The following is a 16,013-nucleotide window of genomic DNA, read 5'->3' as shown; positions in this document are numbered from 1 at the left end:
ATGGAGGAGCTAGAGAAAGTACCCAAGGAACTGAAGAGGTCTGCAACCCTGTAGGTGGAACAACAATATGAACTAACCAGCACCCCCAGAGCTCATGTCTCTAGCTGCATATGTAGCAGAAGATGGCCTATTCAGCCATCATTGGGAAGAGAGGCCCCTTGGTCTTGCAAACTTTATATGCCCCAGTACAGGGGAACACCAGCACCAAGAATGGGGAGTGGGTAGGAATGGGAGCAGGGTGGGTATAGGGGACTTTGGGGATATCATTTAAAATGTAAATGAAGTAAATACCTAATAAAAATTGGAAAAAAAAGAAAAAAATGTGGTGTCACTCTAATGGGTCATTTGCAGTTGGATTATCTTGCATATGTCCCTCATCCAAATATATCCAGGAATGTGCCTTAGGGTAGCCTTTTTCCTTACTCTTTTCAGAAGAGAGTGCATAAGAAATTGAGAAAACGTCGGGCGTGGTGGCACATGCCTTTAATCCCAGCACTCAGGAGGCAGAGGCAGGCAGATTTCTGAGTGCGAGGGTAGCCTGGTCTACAAAGTGAGTTCCAGGACAGCCAGGGTTATACAGAGAAACCCTGTCTCGAAAAACAAAAAAACAAAAAACAAAAAACAAAAAACAAAAAAAAAAAAAGAAAAAAGAAAAAGAAAAAAGAAAAAAGGAGATAGAAAAGAAATTGAGAAAACCTTAGAAAGAACCTAGAAAATGATATGAGTTTGGGTTGGAAGTTTATCTGAGGGTCTTAAAGCTCCATGTTACATTGTTGTCAAAACTCAGAGATCTTTTGATTGAGTACATCAATCTTGTCTGCAGGAAGAATAGATGCCACCAGAGAAAGGATTGTAATATCACCAGCCCTGTATATTTTCTGGGACATAGGTGTGTTGGGTGTTTTATGAGATAAGCAGTGTTTCTAGTTTGTCTTTAAATACAACTGTAAAAAATTTTCTCCGTTCATCATTTACTCTGGGTGCATTTGTCTGGCAACAGTATTCTGTGAAATTATGCCCACACAGAGAGTAACATGATCAGCTGTGAGGCACGGGTCAGCTTCAAACTTCTTGTCTGATTGCAAGTGGCACACTAGGTTCTAGCTGTCACGGCCTGATTCTTTATTCTACTCTTTCTTTTCCTTAAAATGGAAGAGTCGCACAGCACATAAAAAGTCTTTGTGCTGTTTCTGTCCCCCCTCCTCTGTGTTGAACCCTCTGCACATAGATCGCTTAGAAACAGGTCTGTGTCACTGGAATCTGGGCAACCGTCTTCTCCTCAGTTCTTCCTTTAGATGTTCAGTCTCCCCCCTAACCTGAGTATTTCTTGACTAGCATCAGAGAATGGTCTCTGCAAATGACCCTAAGCCTTTAGGCAGCAGGACTTCTGTTTTTGGGACATTACTCTTGGTACTAAATTTTCTTCTTCTTGCTTGTTTTCAAACTACCAAACATTATATAAATTTTAAGACACCAGAGTCTTAGAAAACCCCACGAATATCAACTTAAAAGATTGACAACTCAAGTTGCCCACCCACAATAATCCTTCTTCATGTTGTCTCTGATACTTGGAGAAAACATTTGAATTTGATATTTTTCTCATACACTTATTTATATTTTATGCATATGTATGTATATCAGAAAGTGGTGTGTCTTGCTGCTTTGAACGACTTTAAATTCCATAAGAAGAGCTTCATATATATTCTTCAATTTCCATCTTTTGTTCAACGTTTCTGTGAAGTTCACTGGTGACAATGCATATAGGTCTTGTTCATTCATTTTCTTCTGTGTACCAGTTCTGTTTAACAAATATGTTATAATATATCACTTATTTTCTTCCACTGGACATTAGCATTGTTAGAAGTTTATCTTGTTGTTACAAAAATATTGCTATGAATATTTTTATGTATATCCCATTGTACAGTTGGGTGAGATTCTCTAGGATTTTTATGTGGGAGGGCAAATTCTGAGTCATACACTATGTGTTTCTGCAACTTTAATTTAAACTAATCATAGTATTTCTCTCACCCACTAGCAGCACAGGAAAGTTCCCAGCCTCTATATTCTTTTAGTGTTCAAAAATTTTTGTGATATGACAGGTGAAGTGGTATCATTTTAAACTTTCATTTTATTTACCTGTTTGCTATGCTTCTTTTGTATTTCCTATTGGCTGTGAAGTTATGAAACTTTTCATATGAATTTGCAATTCACCTGATGTGGGTTATATGAGTGGGCTGCTCATGTAATTGGCTTTGGTTTTCTATTTTCTTGATGCCCTGTTATTGGCTGGTAACCTGGATTACACATGTTGTTATAGTTGTATGCATGGGTTTAAGTGTTTTCTCGTAATCTGTGGGTTATCTCTCTTTGTTATATGACATCCTTGATGAAAGGAAGTTCTAGTAGAACCATATTGTTCTTTTGGGTGCTGGATAAGGAACACCATATAACAGAGTGGCTTAAAGCAATAACACAGACGTTTTTACTTTTATTTTTTATTGGTTATTTTATTTATTTACATTTCAAACGTTATCCCCCTTCCTAGTTTCCTGTCAGCAATTCTCCATCCTATTCCCCTCCCCCTGCTTCTATGAGAATGCTCCCCACTCACCCATCCACTCCTGCCTCTCTGCTCTAGCATTCCCCTACACTAGGGCTTTGAGCCTTCATAGGACCAATGGCCTCCCCTCTCATTGATGGCATATAAGACCATCCTCTGCTACATATGCAGCTGGAGCCATGGGCCCCTTATGTGTACTCTTTGGTTGGTAGTTTAGTCCTTGGAAGCTCTGGAGGGTCTGGTTGGTTGATATTGTTGTCCTTCTTATGGGGTTGCAAACCCCTTCAGCTCCTTCAGTCCTTCACCTAACTCTTCTACTGGGGTCCCCATGCTCAGTCTGATGGTTGAATGCAAGCATCCACATCTGTATTGGTCAGGCTCTAACAGAGCCTCTCAGAAGACAGCTATAGCAGGCTCCTGCCAGCAAGCACTTTTTGGAATCATCAATAATGTCTGGGTTTGGTGACTGCATATGGGATGGACCCCCAGGTGGAGCAGTCTCTGGATGGCCTAGTCTCTGCTCCACACTTTGTCTCTGTATTTCCTTTAGATAGGAGCAATTCTGGCTTAAAATTTTTTGATATGAGTGGGTGACCCCATTCCTTAACTGAGGGCCATGCCTAACCTCTATATATGATCTCTCCGGGTTCACACATGGTATCTTCTCCCCAATAAGTGAATATTAGGGAAAAAAAGCTCAGAATACCCACAGTACAACTCACAGATGACATGAAGCTCAAGAAGAAGGAAGACCAAAGTGTGGATGCTTCAGTTCTACTTAGAAGGGGGAACAAAATAATCATGGGAGGTAGAGGGAGGAAGGACCTTGGGAGAGAGAGAGGAAGGGGAGGGGGAAAAGGGGGTCAGGATCAGGTGTGGTAGGAGATGGGGGAGATGTACAGAGGGTCAGAAAATTCAAGAGGTGTGTAGGAGTGGGGGATGGGGAACTGGGGGTATCCACCAGAAAGTCCAAGAAAGGGGGAGGGTCTCAGGACCCAACAGGGATGACATTATCTGAAAAACTCAACAGAGGGGAGGAAGAACCTGTAGAGACAATAACAGAGTTCTTAATGTTAGTAGAGGCTCTAGAAGTAGCAACAATTTGGGGAAATTCAGGTTGACTGTTTCCAGCTCAGACTTTCTCAAGGAAAGAATGGAACAGAGAAAAGGCAGTTGGGCATCCTTTCACCACTTACACTCAGGACTTCTACCCAAAATATCTCTGTTGGAGCTTGTTTCTGTTTTTTCAGAACATGACTGTGATGGCAGCTAGCCTGCTTGTCTGGCACACAACTCTTTGACGTATTGCAAACAGTAAGACATGGCCTGTGCCGTGTCGAATGACCTAGCTTTGGGATTTCAGAATGTCAATTTGAAAGTCTTATGAGATGGCCCATTTTAAAAGATAGGGCACATATATCTTATCTCTTAATGAAACGGATGTTGAGGTCATGCAGCAAGAAGAGTGTGTAGAGAACAGTATGCCACATTTGGAAAATAGTATGTATAAAATATCACTATGAATAAATTCTTGATTTCCAAAAGTTCTGATCTAAACTCAAATGCAAGGATAGCCCCTCACATGTCTCTATAATTTTTATTTGCTTTAAACATCTACATCTTTAGTCTGTCTGGAATTGATTTCTGTGTTTAGATAAAGAAGTAATCTCATTTAAGTTTAGTGATTCTAACACATGTTCTATTAGTGATATGAAATGGTAGATGTACCAAAATGTTTTCATGCCAACGTTTTAAGTTTGGAACTTCCTTTCCTAAGACACCAGCTTTTCTTTTTATTGATAGTGATAGCTTTTTACAAAGCACCCCAGCATTGTCCTAGGCATTCTGTCTTGTAGAATCAAAAACCTGGTAAGAGCTCTGGAAGGTTTTGGGGTTTCTACAGAATCATTTTGATGCTTACTCAGTCCTCTTCTACATTAACAAATAATTTTTTGAATCAATTTCTCACATATTTCAAAAAGTAAAATATTTCTGCTCATCTTTCTTGTAGTCAACATACAAATACTTGTGTGAATTGATACCATAGTCAAGTATTGCCTAAAGTCAGACTATAAACATTTTCTAGGAGGTTATAGTAATATGAATATTTATATTTTTTGTGTGTATTCCTTATTTATTTACTTTAAACACATTCATTCTATATCATCTTAAAATTTAATCAAACATTTCAAAACTTTTATACTATATTTACATTATTGCCATTCCTCCCTCCATTCTAAGTTCTCTGGTGTTCTTCTCACTCTGCTCTTATTATCCAAGTGTGTGTGTGAGTGTGTGTGTGTGTGTGTGTGTGTGTGTGTGTGTGTGTGTGTGTGCGTGCATGTGTGTTTATATCCTATCTCACTGGTGAGGATCTTTGCCATGATCTTACCAGGGCAAGACAAAGAACAGGCATCTTTGTCTTGGCTTTTGTTGTTGAGGCTGCAGTATTTAGAGATTGAATTCTCCTTACTGTCAATAGTTGACTAAAAGACTTAAAAGCAATTATCCTTCATAAAAGCACTGGGAATAGAAGCTTGGTAAAACTGTGAGGATGACAGCTCTTGAAACTGTGAAAACTGACTGAAAATATGTAGCAACCAGAGAACAGTTAGTGAGGAAAGCTGGTGTCTCTTGTTCTGGTCAGATAGCTTTATACCATTTATTATTTATATTTGGTTTCATGCTTTCTTTATAAATTAATCAATTTTTAAATTTTTGACAGTTTAGCACAATAGATTTTTATCACATTTCTGGTTATGAGCTGCCATGTAGGTGCTGGGAATCAAACCCAAGTCCTCTGGAATAGCAGCCTGTCCTATCTGCTGAGCCATCTCTCCAGCCCGGTTACCTTTCCTTAACCCTTTCACTCTGATCCCCTTCTTCCCGACTAACCCCACTTCTATTTTCATGTCTTTAATATTTTTTTTCATTTATCTGTTTGACTACAGTTGTTGGGTGTCCAGGATTCCCATGAGCATGTGATACCTAGAAGACATCATCTTACAATTCTCCCCACCTTCTGGTTTCTGTACCTCTGCTAACTCTCTTCTACAGTGTCTCCTGAGCCTCAGAGTAGGTGTTACAGATGACCCATTTGGAACCTACAGCAGTGGTTCCCTAGTCTTATTACTTTGGCGGATTTTGAGCCTCTGATTTGATCTTTGCATACAACCAAAATAGGCTCCTCTGCTCAAGACTGAGAGCAGCATCAGACTATGGGTATAAACCTAAGTATTTTAGAAGTTTAACTACATGTCCCTTTATCAAAACATTAATGGCAGACTCTCTGATAGGACCTTCATAGAACATGGGCTTTTAACCAGCTCTGAAATGCCAGGCATTTGCTCCTTCCATGGATCAGGCCTGAGTTTCAATCAAGAAGCAGCTGCTTATGCCTGGAGCGCTCATGCAACTCTTGTACCAGTGGACAGACATTTTCTGGCTTGTCAGTATTGTAGCACGCAAGGTCTTCAGCTTGGTTGGTCAGAGCTTTGATATCTTTTCTCTCCCAGAAGTCTGCATAGAACTTCATGGCACTATGAATACTAGCCAACAGGGAGGATGCTTCCAGCTATGTTACAGCTAGATTTTTCTGTATCCATTATCCAAATATACTGTGATAGGGAAATGAGAGGATATACTAAGGGTAGAAGGGTCTAGATGGGAATGGGGTCAAGGGAAAGTGGGGAATGTGGGGTGGGGAGATTATCAGCCACATATAAGGGCATATAAAAATGCTCAACAGAAAACTACTACTTTAAAGTGAGCTAAAAACTATTTTTAATTAAATTAAATTTAAAAGATTTTTGATAATTTTGTACACAAGTACTATATTTACACAATTTCAGTCTTCCCTATTTCTCCTTCTACTCTGTGTTTGACCCTAATCACTACCAAACTTATGACTTATTCTTTATACAACACACACACACACACACACACACACACACACACACACACACTCACACACAAGTGTATGTAAATATAGCCTTCTGAATCAACTTGATGTTATTCATGCTTGTATGTATTTGAAACAGGAGCCTGAATGGGGCTCCCCTGCATGGTTGGTAGTTCTGCTCCCAGAAGTCAGCTGTGGTTTCGTACTTTGAAACATTTGACTTTCCTCTGGGATATTTTGCTACTATTTTCTCTGAACAACTCTCTGTGGTATTTAACTTGGAGCAATTTGGGTTAGGCTGAATTATTTCAGTTTTGAGATTTCAAAAATATGTATTTGAAGGATGCTTTATTTAACACAGTAGTTTTGATTGGTAGGCATTTTGTTTCCATGCTTATTATTTTGGTTCCTGTAGCTTCTGTTGAGCGTTCAGATGTTAACCTCACAGTCATACCTACGAGGGTAATATGTCACTTAAACATTTCATAAATTTTAAGATCCTACTTCATGTCTTTGGCTTTCAGCAACTTTACCAAGATACTTTCTGTGCCAGTTATTTAAGTTTACATTACTCAGGGTTTTCAGAGGCTCCTTTAGCTATGCATTGATGGATTTTTACTATTTTAAGAAAACATGTATATTATCACTTATACATATATTTTAAATAATGCACATATACTTAATTTACATACTTAGAATATTTAGGTTTATCTGTGTATATATGTACATCTTTCACTCTAATTCATGTCTTTTATTTTGTTTTATAGTTTTCTTCTTTTGATGTTTGTAGAACATGATTTTAATATTTTCAACAATTAATATTCAACAAACAGAATAATTATTTTAAAATATATTTTGTTGTTATATCTCCATTTTCATTTCTGATTTTATTAATTTAGACACTGTCTCTGTGCCCTCTGGTTAGTCTGGCTAAGGGTTTATCTATCTTGTTGACTTTCTCAAAGAACCAGCTCCTGGTTGTGTTGATTCTTTGTATAGTTCTTTTTGTTTCTATTTGGTTGACTTCAGCCCTGAGTTCAATTATTTCTGCAATGTACACCTCTTCCGTGAATTAGCTTCTTTTTGTTCTAGAGTTTTCAGGTGTGCTGTCAAGCTACTAGTGTATGCTCTCTCTAGTTTCTTTTTGGAGGCACTCAGAGCTATGTGTTTTCCTCTTACTATTGCTTTTGTTGTGTCCCATAAGTTTTGGTATGATGTGTCTTCACTTTCATTAAATTCCAAAAGGCCTTTAATTTCTTTCTTTATTTCTTCCTTGACCAAGTTATCATTGAGTAGAGCCTTGTTCAGCTTCCATGTGTATGCATGCTTTCTGTTGTTTTTGTTGGTATTTAAGATCAGCCTTAGTCCGTGGTGATCTGCTAGGGTGAATGGGATTATTTCAGTCTTTTATCTGTTGAGGTCTGTTTTGTGACCAATTATAGGGTCAGTTTTGGAGAAGGTACCATGAAGTGCTGAGAAGAAGGTATATTCTTTTTCTTTAGGATGAAATGTTCTATAAATATCTATTAGATCCATTTGGTTCATAACTTCTGTTAGTTTCACTGTGTCTCTGTTTAGGTTCTGTTTCTATGATCTGTCTATTGTTGAGAGTGGGGTGTTGAAGTCTCCCACTACTATTGTGTGAGACGCAATGTGTGCGTGCTTTGTGTCTTTTATTTTGTTTTATATTTTTCTTTTACTACTTCAGTTTGAATTTTTTAAAATATGCATTTGTTGATTTTTACAATTTCTGAGTGGGATTATGTATGCATGTGTGTGTGTGTGTGTGTGTGTGTGTGTGTGTGTGATATTAGTTCATGTGTGTGATTGTGGGTATACCCATATCGGGCATGTAGCTTGTTTGAGATAGTGTCTTGCAAGACTAGCTAGTTATATCCACCTCTAAAGATACTTCTATCTTTATTTCTCATCTTGCTGTAGAAGTTCTGGGATTACAGATGTGTGCTACCACATCTGGCTTCTTGTGAGTTCTAGGTATTAAAACTGAGCTCCTCATGCCTCTGTGGCAAGCACTCTATTCAATGAAGCATCTCCGTAGTGTAGTTTTAACGTTCTCTCTTGACTGGTTTTTATAGTTCACTGAAACAATCTCAGCTTTGTGTAATCTAATATAAATATATTGTGTTTTTTTTTTCAATACAGTCATTTAGATCCCATTCTATTTCATAAATGTCAACAATATATTAAATTTTTCACATACTATTTTATTTATCCCATTGTCTACCTTTAAAAAAATCTATTAAACTATTTAAAATTCTTATCTGCTTATGTCTACATCACTGAGACTTGAAACTGGGTCAAGAATCCTAAGCTCTGCCCTGAGACCCACCTCCAGCCTGCAGCTGCCTTTTCAGGTATAGAACAGCCTCATGAGAAGCATCTAGGAGCTGGGAAAGACTAGAAATGGGTGCTTCTGTAGAGAATCCAGGAGAACAGGCCTGGTCTTACCTTTGTTTTAGCTTCATATAATTTTCTGCTTCATTCAAAAAGTCTTTTATTGCTACCCCCCAGTCTCCTCTTTTCATTAGCTCCTGACCAAGGCAAACTCTCCTTCAAGGTCTTTTTTGTTTATTTGTTTTGTAACAGGGTTTCTATCTGCAATAGTTCTGGCTGTCCTGGAACTTGCTTTGTAAACCAGGCTGCCCTCGAACTCAGAGATTCACCTGCCTCTGCTTCCTGAGTGCAGGTATTAAAGTCATGTGCCAATACTCACCCTCTATGTTTCCCATTTCCTTTAGGACCCTGGAATCCTGTAGAAATTTTAATTGAATACTGCATGTTGTGAAGGTTTCAGAAGTACTTCTGTTTTCTTGCCACTATGAAAACTAAATGCTTAGGACTTTTATTTGAATGTCAATAGTTGCTGCTGAGCATCACAAATTTTGTACTTACCAATCTGGTATTTTTAGGTATTGTTAGCAGAATTCAGGTAAATTTTTTAGAACTCAGTTTCCATTAAAAATCTATACATGTAAATTACAATAGTGTCTACATAATAGGATCGTAAATGTCCAATAAATATTATAATGACCCTAAAGATGATGGTTCTGGTGATTATGATATCCTGCTTCTTCAATCTAGCTGAATTAATCAGTTGTTTCTGCTTCCATATCAAATGCATAATGTATAAGTACATTGCTCTGTTAAGGAGTGATATATGACACCCTGGTACAGGAATTGCACTTTTGGATAGAGAGCTTTGCAATTTGTCTGGCTTCTTTGAGAAAACAAAAATGTAATTGAAGCTGTTGTTTTACACGTTCTCACTTTGCATCTCTGCCTTCAAAAGAATCTGTTCCTATTTCTTCCTTTCTATGACATTTTATTCCTAATTTGAGCTTTAAAGGCACAAGAATAAAATATTGATTTAGGATGATGGAAACCACATTTTAGTATTAAAATTTGGTGGAAATCAATTTGTGATCTTCACCTTCAGACCAAACTCCACATTAAGAGGGTATTAAATCAGAGTCACAACATAGACTAGGACTAAATAGACTTTCCAGAACAGTGGAAACCTGAAGGCTCAGACATTAATCAGTGCTGTTCAGAGAAGGACTCTAATTTTTAAGTTCAGAGAAGGGCATAGCTTGATGACCTTGAGTTTGAACAACAAGGAAGCTTGTAGAATTCCCTGAAACAAAATTGCATAGCCATTTAGTGTTAGTCATTTCTGAAGATGAAGTAAACCCAGGTGCTTGATTGCAAGAATTGAATTCCTTATCCTTAGCAAGACCCTTAGTGGTATGACAGCACGGATAGTCACGGAATATCTAGAAAGGCTAACACTGAACAAGGTTTGAAAGCCCATGTATATTCCTGTCTAATGTAGCCATTTAGTTTGATCTTTTCTATTAGTATCTAGACAAATAAGAGATTTAATATAATCATGTAATAATCTCAGGAGAAAGGCTGTAGAATACTATGTTATAGTCTATAAACAATAAGATCTAACTACTATAAACAAAATATGATTTTTAATTTCAAGTGTCTCTTATAAATAAATTAGTAAGACCAGAGAAATGTGAACAGATGAAAATTTATCTTTTCTGATGTGGTTGGTATTATTTTTCCTGTTATTTATCTTTGATGGGTGTTTTGGGGCTAATATTTGTTCCACACACAGTTTCAAGTAAAATAATTGAGACTTAAAGTTTTATTTATTTATTTATTTATTTATTTTGATGGAAGTTGTTTTGGTTTCCACAGCTGAAATCCATAAACAGATGGGGCATGGCTATTCATCTTTCTTGGATTCTACCCAAACTCCTCCCTCCCTCTCCACCTCTTGTTTATTTGTTTCTTCTTTCTCTTCTCTTTTCTTTTCTTTCTTACATATTCAGATTTTATTTTTTTCCAAGAAAGAAAGTACCAGAAACTCAAGATTTGGTCTTGACTCCAGACCAAAGTCATACTCTTTCCAATAATTCATGTGCCTTTCACAGCATGGCCAACTATGCAAGGATGCTCTAATCTCGGTGAGCAGGCGTGCAGAGTGCTCTTAGTAAGACCGTGATTATTGCAAACCACTTTCTGAAGGCAGGATGAAGCTAATCCCACCAAATGTCAGGGAAGTTGCTCCTTTCAGCTAGTTGGAAATATTTTATAAGCAGCAGGTGGACAAATATTAGCAGACCAAAATATATATAACATGTCATTCTCAATGTTGCATACTCTATACATTAGAACCTTTGCCAAATGTGTAGAGTATGTAATGGCTTAGCGCAGATTCTAAATGCAGTTGTCGTCAAACTGCCCTTATTGTTTCTAATAATGTTTGCTCTATAAATACATCTTGATTGCATAGAAGGGCATATCCCCGCTAATAAGACTGCAGGAGCATCTGTTGGTTTGGATGACATCTTCCTTGCTTCAGTTATAGGTGTTCCATTTGGCTGGATGCTTTCTATTTAGAGGAATCTCCACTTATTGATTTAAGGCAACTACAACTTGAGGACTAGGGGGATCTTTGCCAATAGCTGACCTGTGGCAATCTTTCCAGATTGTCTTGAGTTAGGCTTTTTGCATAATCTGATTCAAATTTTATGCCCTTGTCACGTCTTCATTTAGACACTTTTTAATTAGTATTAGTCACAGTAATTACTGGCAATTCACTTTTTCATTTGATTTCTGTTGCTTATAAAGTGCCTCATTAAGTACTACTACAGTTTAGTTTCCTGATTCTAGACTTGTATAAACAGCCTGTGTTCACAAGCAGTACACAATGAGGATGCTGTTGATTTCTGGTTGGTTGTTCATCTCTGGACCACAATTCATTCAATGATAAACATTAACAAGTTGTATCTTTTAATATTTTATTTTACAATATTTAAAACCAGACTTTATGAATAGGGGTAAATTTTATATATCAAATATTTAAGACAAAAGAATAAATGGGGAAAGTTGAAGCTAGAAAACCCTTCCCTTAGACCATTTTCTTTTAATTTTTAAAGATTTAGTTATTTTATGTAAATAAATATTTTGTTTGCATGTATGTCTGTGTGCTACCTGGTGCCAGAGAAGGCCAGAAGAGGCAGTGGATTCCTTGGGACTGGAGTGATATATGATTGTGAGCTGCTATGTGCTGGGGATCAGCCCCAGGTTCTGTGGAAGATCATCCAGTGATTTTAACTGCTGTGACATCTTTCTAGCATCCCCACAAAATGTTAGAAATGAAATCACTTTTCTAATTTCGCCAGTGAAACAGTTGTATTCAATGACTAGCCAGTTATGCCTAGTTCCTGTTGTATTAAAAGTCAATGGAAGTAAAAATAAAGCCTCACTTACAAGGCCATATTTTTCTTAAAAAATGATGTAATAACTAGTTTCTTTAATAATGTATACAATGTTTTATTTTAATACCAAACAAAATTTGGCACTAATACACAGAGGCCTCTGTTTTAATGCAGATTATAGGTCAGTATTTATATGAGCCGCTGGAAACATCTTTGCTATTGTGCACTTTACACTGAGACAAGTGGTCCAGGATGCCTTAGGAACCCATCAGAGTTGTGCCTTTGTGATGCTCCTGTAGCCTCTAGGCTCAACTGCTCATCAGCAGATACAGTCCTCCAGCTATAAAGATCAGGACTATAGTAAGCCCTTGAGATGAAAACACTATTGGCAAAGCTACTTTCCCATTTATCTTCTCATGTTCTCTACTGAGAAGGTTACAATAGCAGTTGCAACACTAATGATGTTGGTTTTTATATTTTTCTTAAATAAGCTTTTTGGTTATAAAGATTTTATAATCACATGTGGGAGTTGATATAATTCTGTGGTGCACAGAACTTTAAAGGAAGCATACATCTATGTTGTCACTAGACAACACTCACTGACATTTTTAAAATCATGTTTATCTTATTTATATATGTATGTATGTATGTATGTATGTATGTATGTATGTATGTATGTATGTGTGTATTCAAACATATTCAGGTAGCCCCAGAGGCACCCATGTGTGAGCTTCCTTCAGGAGATGGAGAAAGACCCTTGGAGCTTGTACAGAGTGGTTGTGAGCTGCCTGATGTGGATGCAGGAAGTTGAATTTGTGTCCTCTGGAAGAGTCATTAGTTTAGCCTCTGGGTTATCACTGCAGCTGGCTTTTGAACATTTTCATGAGGTTTTCTCTCTCTCCTCTCCGCTTCTCTCCAAGTCCATTTTTGCTTTTCATATTTTCTTTTGATTCTTTGTATATAAGTGGGCCATATGTGAGAATATTGAATCCAGTATGTAAACCAGAGCCAACATATCTTTATAGTTCCTTGTCTATAAAGGCGTGGTTGTTATTGGAAACCAGTATTAGGTTGTTCATATATTTGGGAGCTAATATTCTGCTCATTACATTGGGCAAACTCTTTCCCCCCCTTTAAACTTAATATATTAAGTTCTATGGTTTGAAAACTGTTTGAAGAAATATGATAATTGGACAAGATATTTGGAAAGACTCCGAAAGAACAGTTGAGTAAGAAAGTCATTGTTAGAGCCTGACTTTAGCATAAAGAAAAAGTCCCTCATTTGTAGCACCCCTACATGCTTCCACATGGCTCTAACTTTCAGTGTACAGCCTCTCAGTATTGAACACTAAACATCAATGCAGGGAGGTTTTTGTTGATATCCTGGTGTGTTTTTTATTTTCGCCAGTATCAATCTTGGCTTTGAACAGATGTAGGATGAAAATACCAAAGTAAATTAAATTGCAAAAAAATGCAATTGTAGACCTGAATGTTTCAACATCATATCTAAAGAAACAAATATGCACTTGAGACCAAAGCCAGCTTTCCTATTCTGGGTCCTGCCAAGTTTCTCAGTCTCTAGCACAGGGCCAAATTCAAGTTTTTCCCCCTCCAAACTGGCACACCACTGCTACAGAACCAGAACATTTAGGTCACATGAACTGTTTATAGAAGGACCTGCAATCTCAGTAGAAATCTTACACTTACTATTGCTTAGCACATTTTGATTTTGCATGTAAATTCTTTGGAATAATCATTGGGGTTACAAACTCACTTTGATCTCAGAAATGAAACCTGTTTATATTTAGTGTTCTGTGGGGTCCAACCTTTCAAGGACAAGAATATATATTTGATAAGAATGTTGGACTTCATTACTTGTGTAGATGGTAAACCCACAGGCATCTGCAAGCTGAATTAGGTGTAAAAAGGAAACAGATCTTTAAAGTGACTTTTCCACAATGTGACTCAGAGTTCTTGTCTCCTTTGTCTTGTAGCCCTATAGCCCCCTGGAAAAAGTGAATTACCCTGGGATAGAAGTATCATTATTTCCAGTGAAAGTTTGCCTTCAGTAAAATATCTGATGAACTGATATCTATTACTCCAGCATATGTAAACAGGTGCTTTGCAAAGAAGGTGACAGAAAACAGTGGAGTGGTGTCTATGGTGTAACTTTTCAAGGATCTCAGTCAACTAAACACAACATTGTATTAAAAACCGAATGTGGTACACACAGTTGTATAGTATGAACTGTCTTGAGTAGAGCCAGGGGACTTAAGTAAACACGATTGGAGATGAGTTTTAATATTGCAGCCAAATTGTTCTTTTGAAAAATATCTACTTCTGTTTTTCAATCAACACTCAAAGTGTTAGGTATTAGCAAATCACTTTCAAGCAGAATTTTATTTGGTTGATTCTCCCCTCCCCACCTCTTGTATTCTCCTTTCCCCTTGCACCCCACTCCAGTCTCTTCCCTCTTCTGGGGCCCATGTACTTTTGGTTGTTGTTGTTGATGTTTGTTTTTCTTTGATTCTTTTCCTTTTTTGGGGGGGGGGTATCTTGATTATTTCTATTACTGTGATGAGACACCCTGACCAAGACAACTACAGAACGAAGAGTTTATTTGAGGCTTACAGTTTCAGAATGTTAAAGTTCATGACCACCATTATTGGGAAAGATGTTTCTGTACACCGTTGAAGGTTTTGCCTTGTATTAGTTTGAATGATGACTTCTCTATCCCACTATGTGGTTTCAATCTGAATATGGCTTTGTTATGTTTATTCTTAGAAGCTTCTGTCTCAGGATTTAAAGTGTTCCTCATTCATTCTCTGCCTTGCCAATAAAAGCCAATGAGCTGCCGGGCATGGTGGTGCACGCCTTTAATCCCAGCACTGGGAAGGCAGAGGCAGGTGGATTTCTGAGTTTGAGGCCAGCCTGGTCTACAAAGTGAGTTCCAGGACAGCCAGGGCTATACAGAGAAACCCTGTCTCGAAAAACCAAAAAAAAAAAAAAAAAAAAAGCCAATGAGCTGATACAGAGCTTTAGAGAGAATGAGGTTGGACTTCTGATTCTAGGAGGGGGGAGAAAGAGGCAGGGAGGAATTATGAAGGACATGAAGAGAGATCAAGAAAGACCAGAAGAGAGCTGAAACAAGAATGAATGAAAAAATCCAAATCATGTGGGGATATTGTCTGGGAGAAAAAGCCAGTCTAGCCTGGAGGTCCAGAATGGAGTAATAATCGCTCAGTGTTTGGCTCAAGGCAATTTTAATATATCTTAGTCTCTCTGTGTAGTTGTTGGGGACTAGCAAAGGTAATGAAATACAGCTGCTGGATCAATTAATTATACATATTTATACTAAAATAATTCCTTCAATATACCAAAGTGGAGAAGATGGCGGCAGGCAGGCAGTGATGGTGTTGGAGTAGTAGATGAGAGCTTGTGTCTCATCCAGAGCAAGAGGCAAAGATGCTACCTGGGAAGGGAACTGGCTTTTGTAACCTCAAAACTCATTCCCAGTGATATACATACTCCTCCAGTGCCACACCTCCCAATCGTTCTAAAGAGTTCCATCAGCTTCAGACCAAGTATTTTAAAATATGAGCCTACAGGGGCCATTGTCTTTAAACCACCATACTTTGTCTCCTTTTATAAAAACAGATTTAATTTTTTTACTTAGTTCACTTCACATCCCACTCACTGTTCCCCTACTGATCACCCCCTCCTACAATCATCCCCCTACCCCATCCTCTTCATCTCTGAGTAGGTGGGGCTCCCCTGGGTATCTCACTACCCTGGC

Source organism: Mus pahari, chromosome 1 (assembly GCF_900095145.1).
Source record: "Mus pahari chromosome 1, PAHARI_EIJ_v1.1, whole genome shotgun sequence".
Lineage (NCBI taxonomy): Eukaryota > Metazoa > Chordata > Mammalia > Rodentia > Muridae > Mus > Mus pahari.
Note: the sequence above shows the minus strand (reverse complement) of the source record.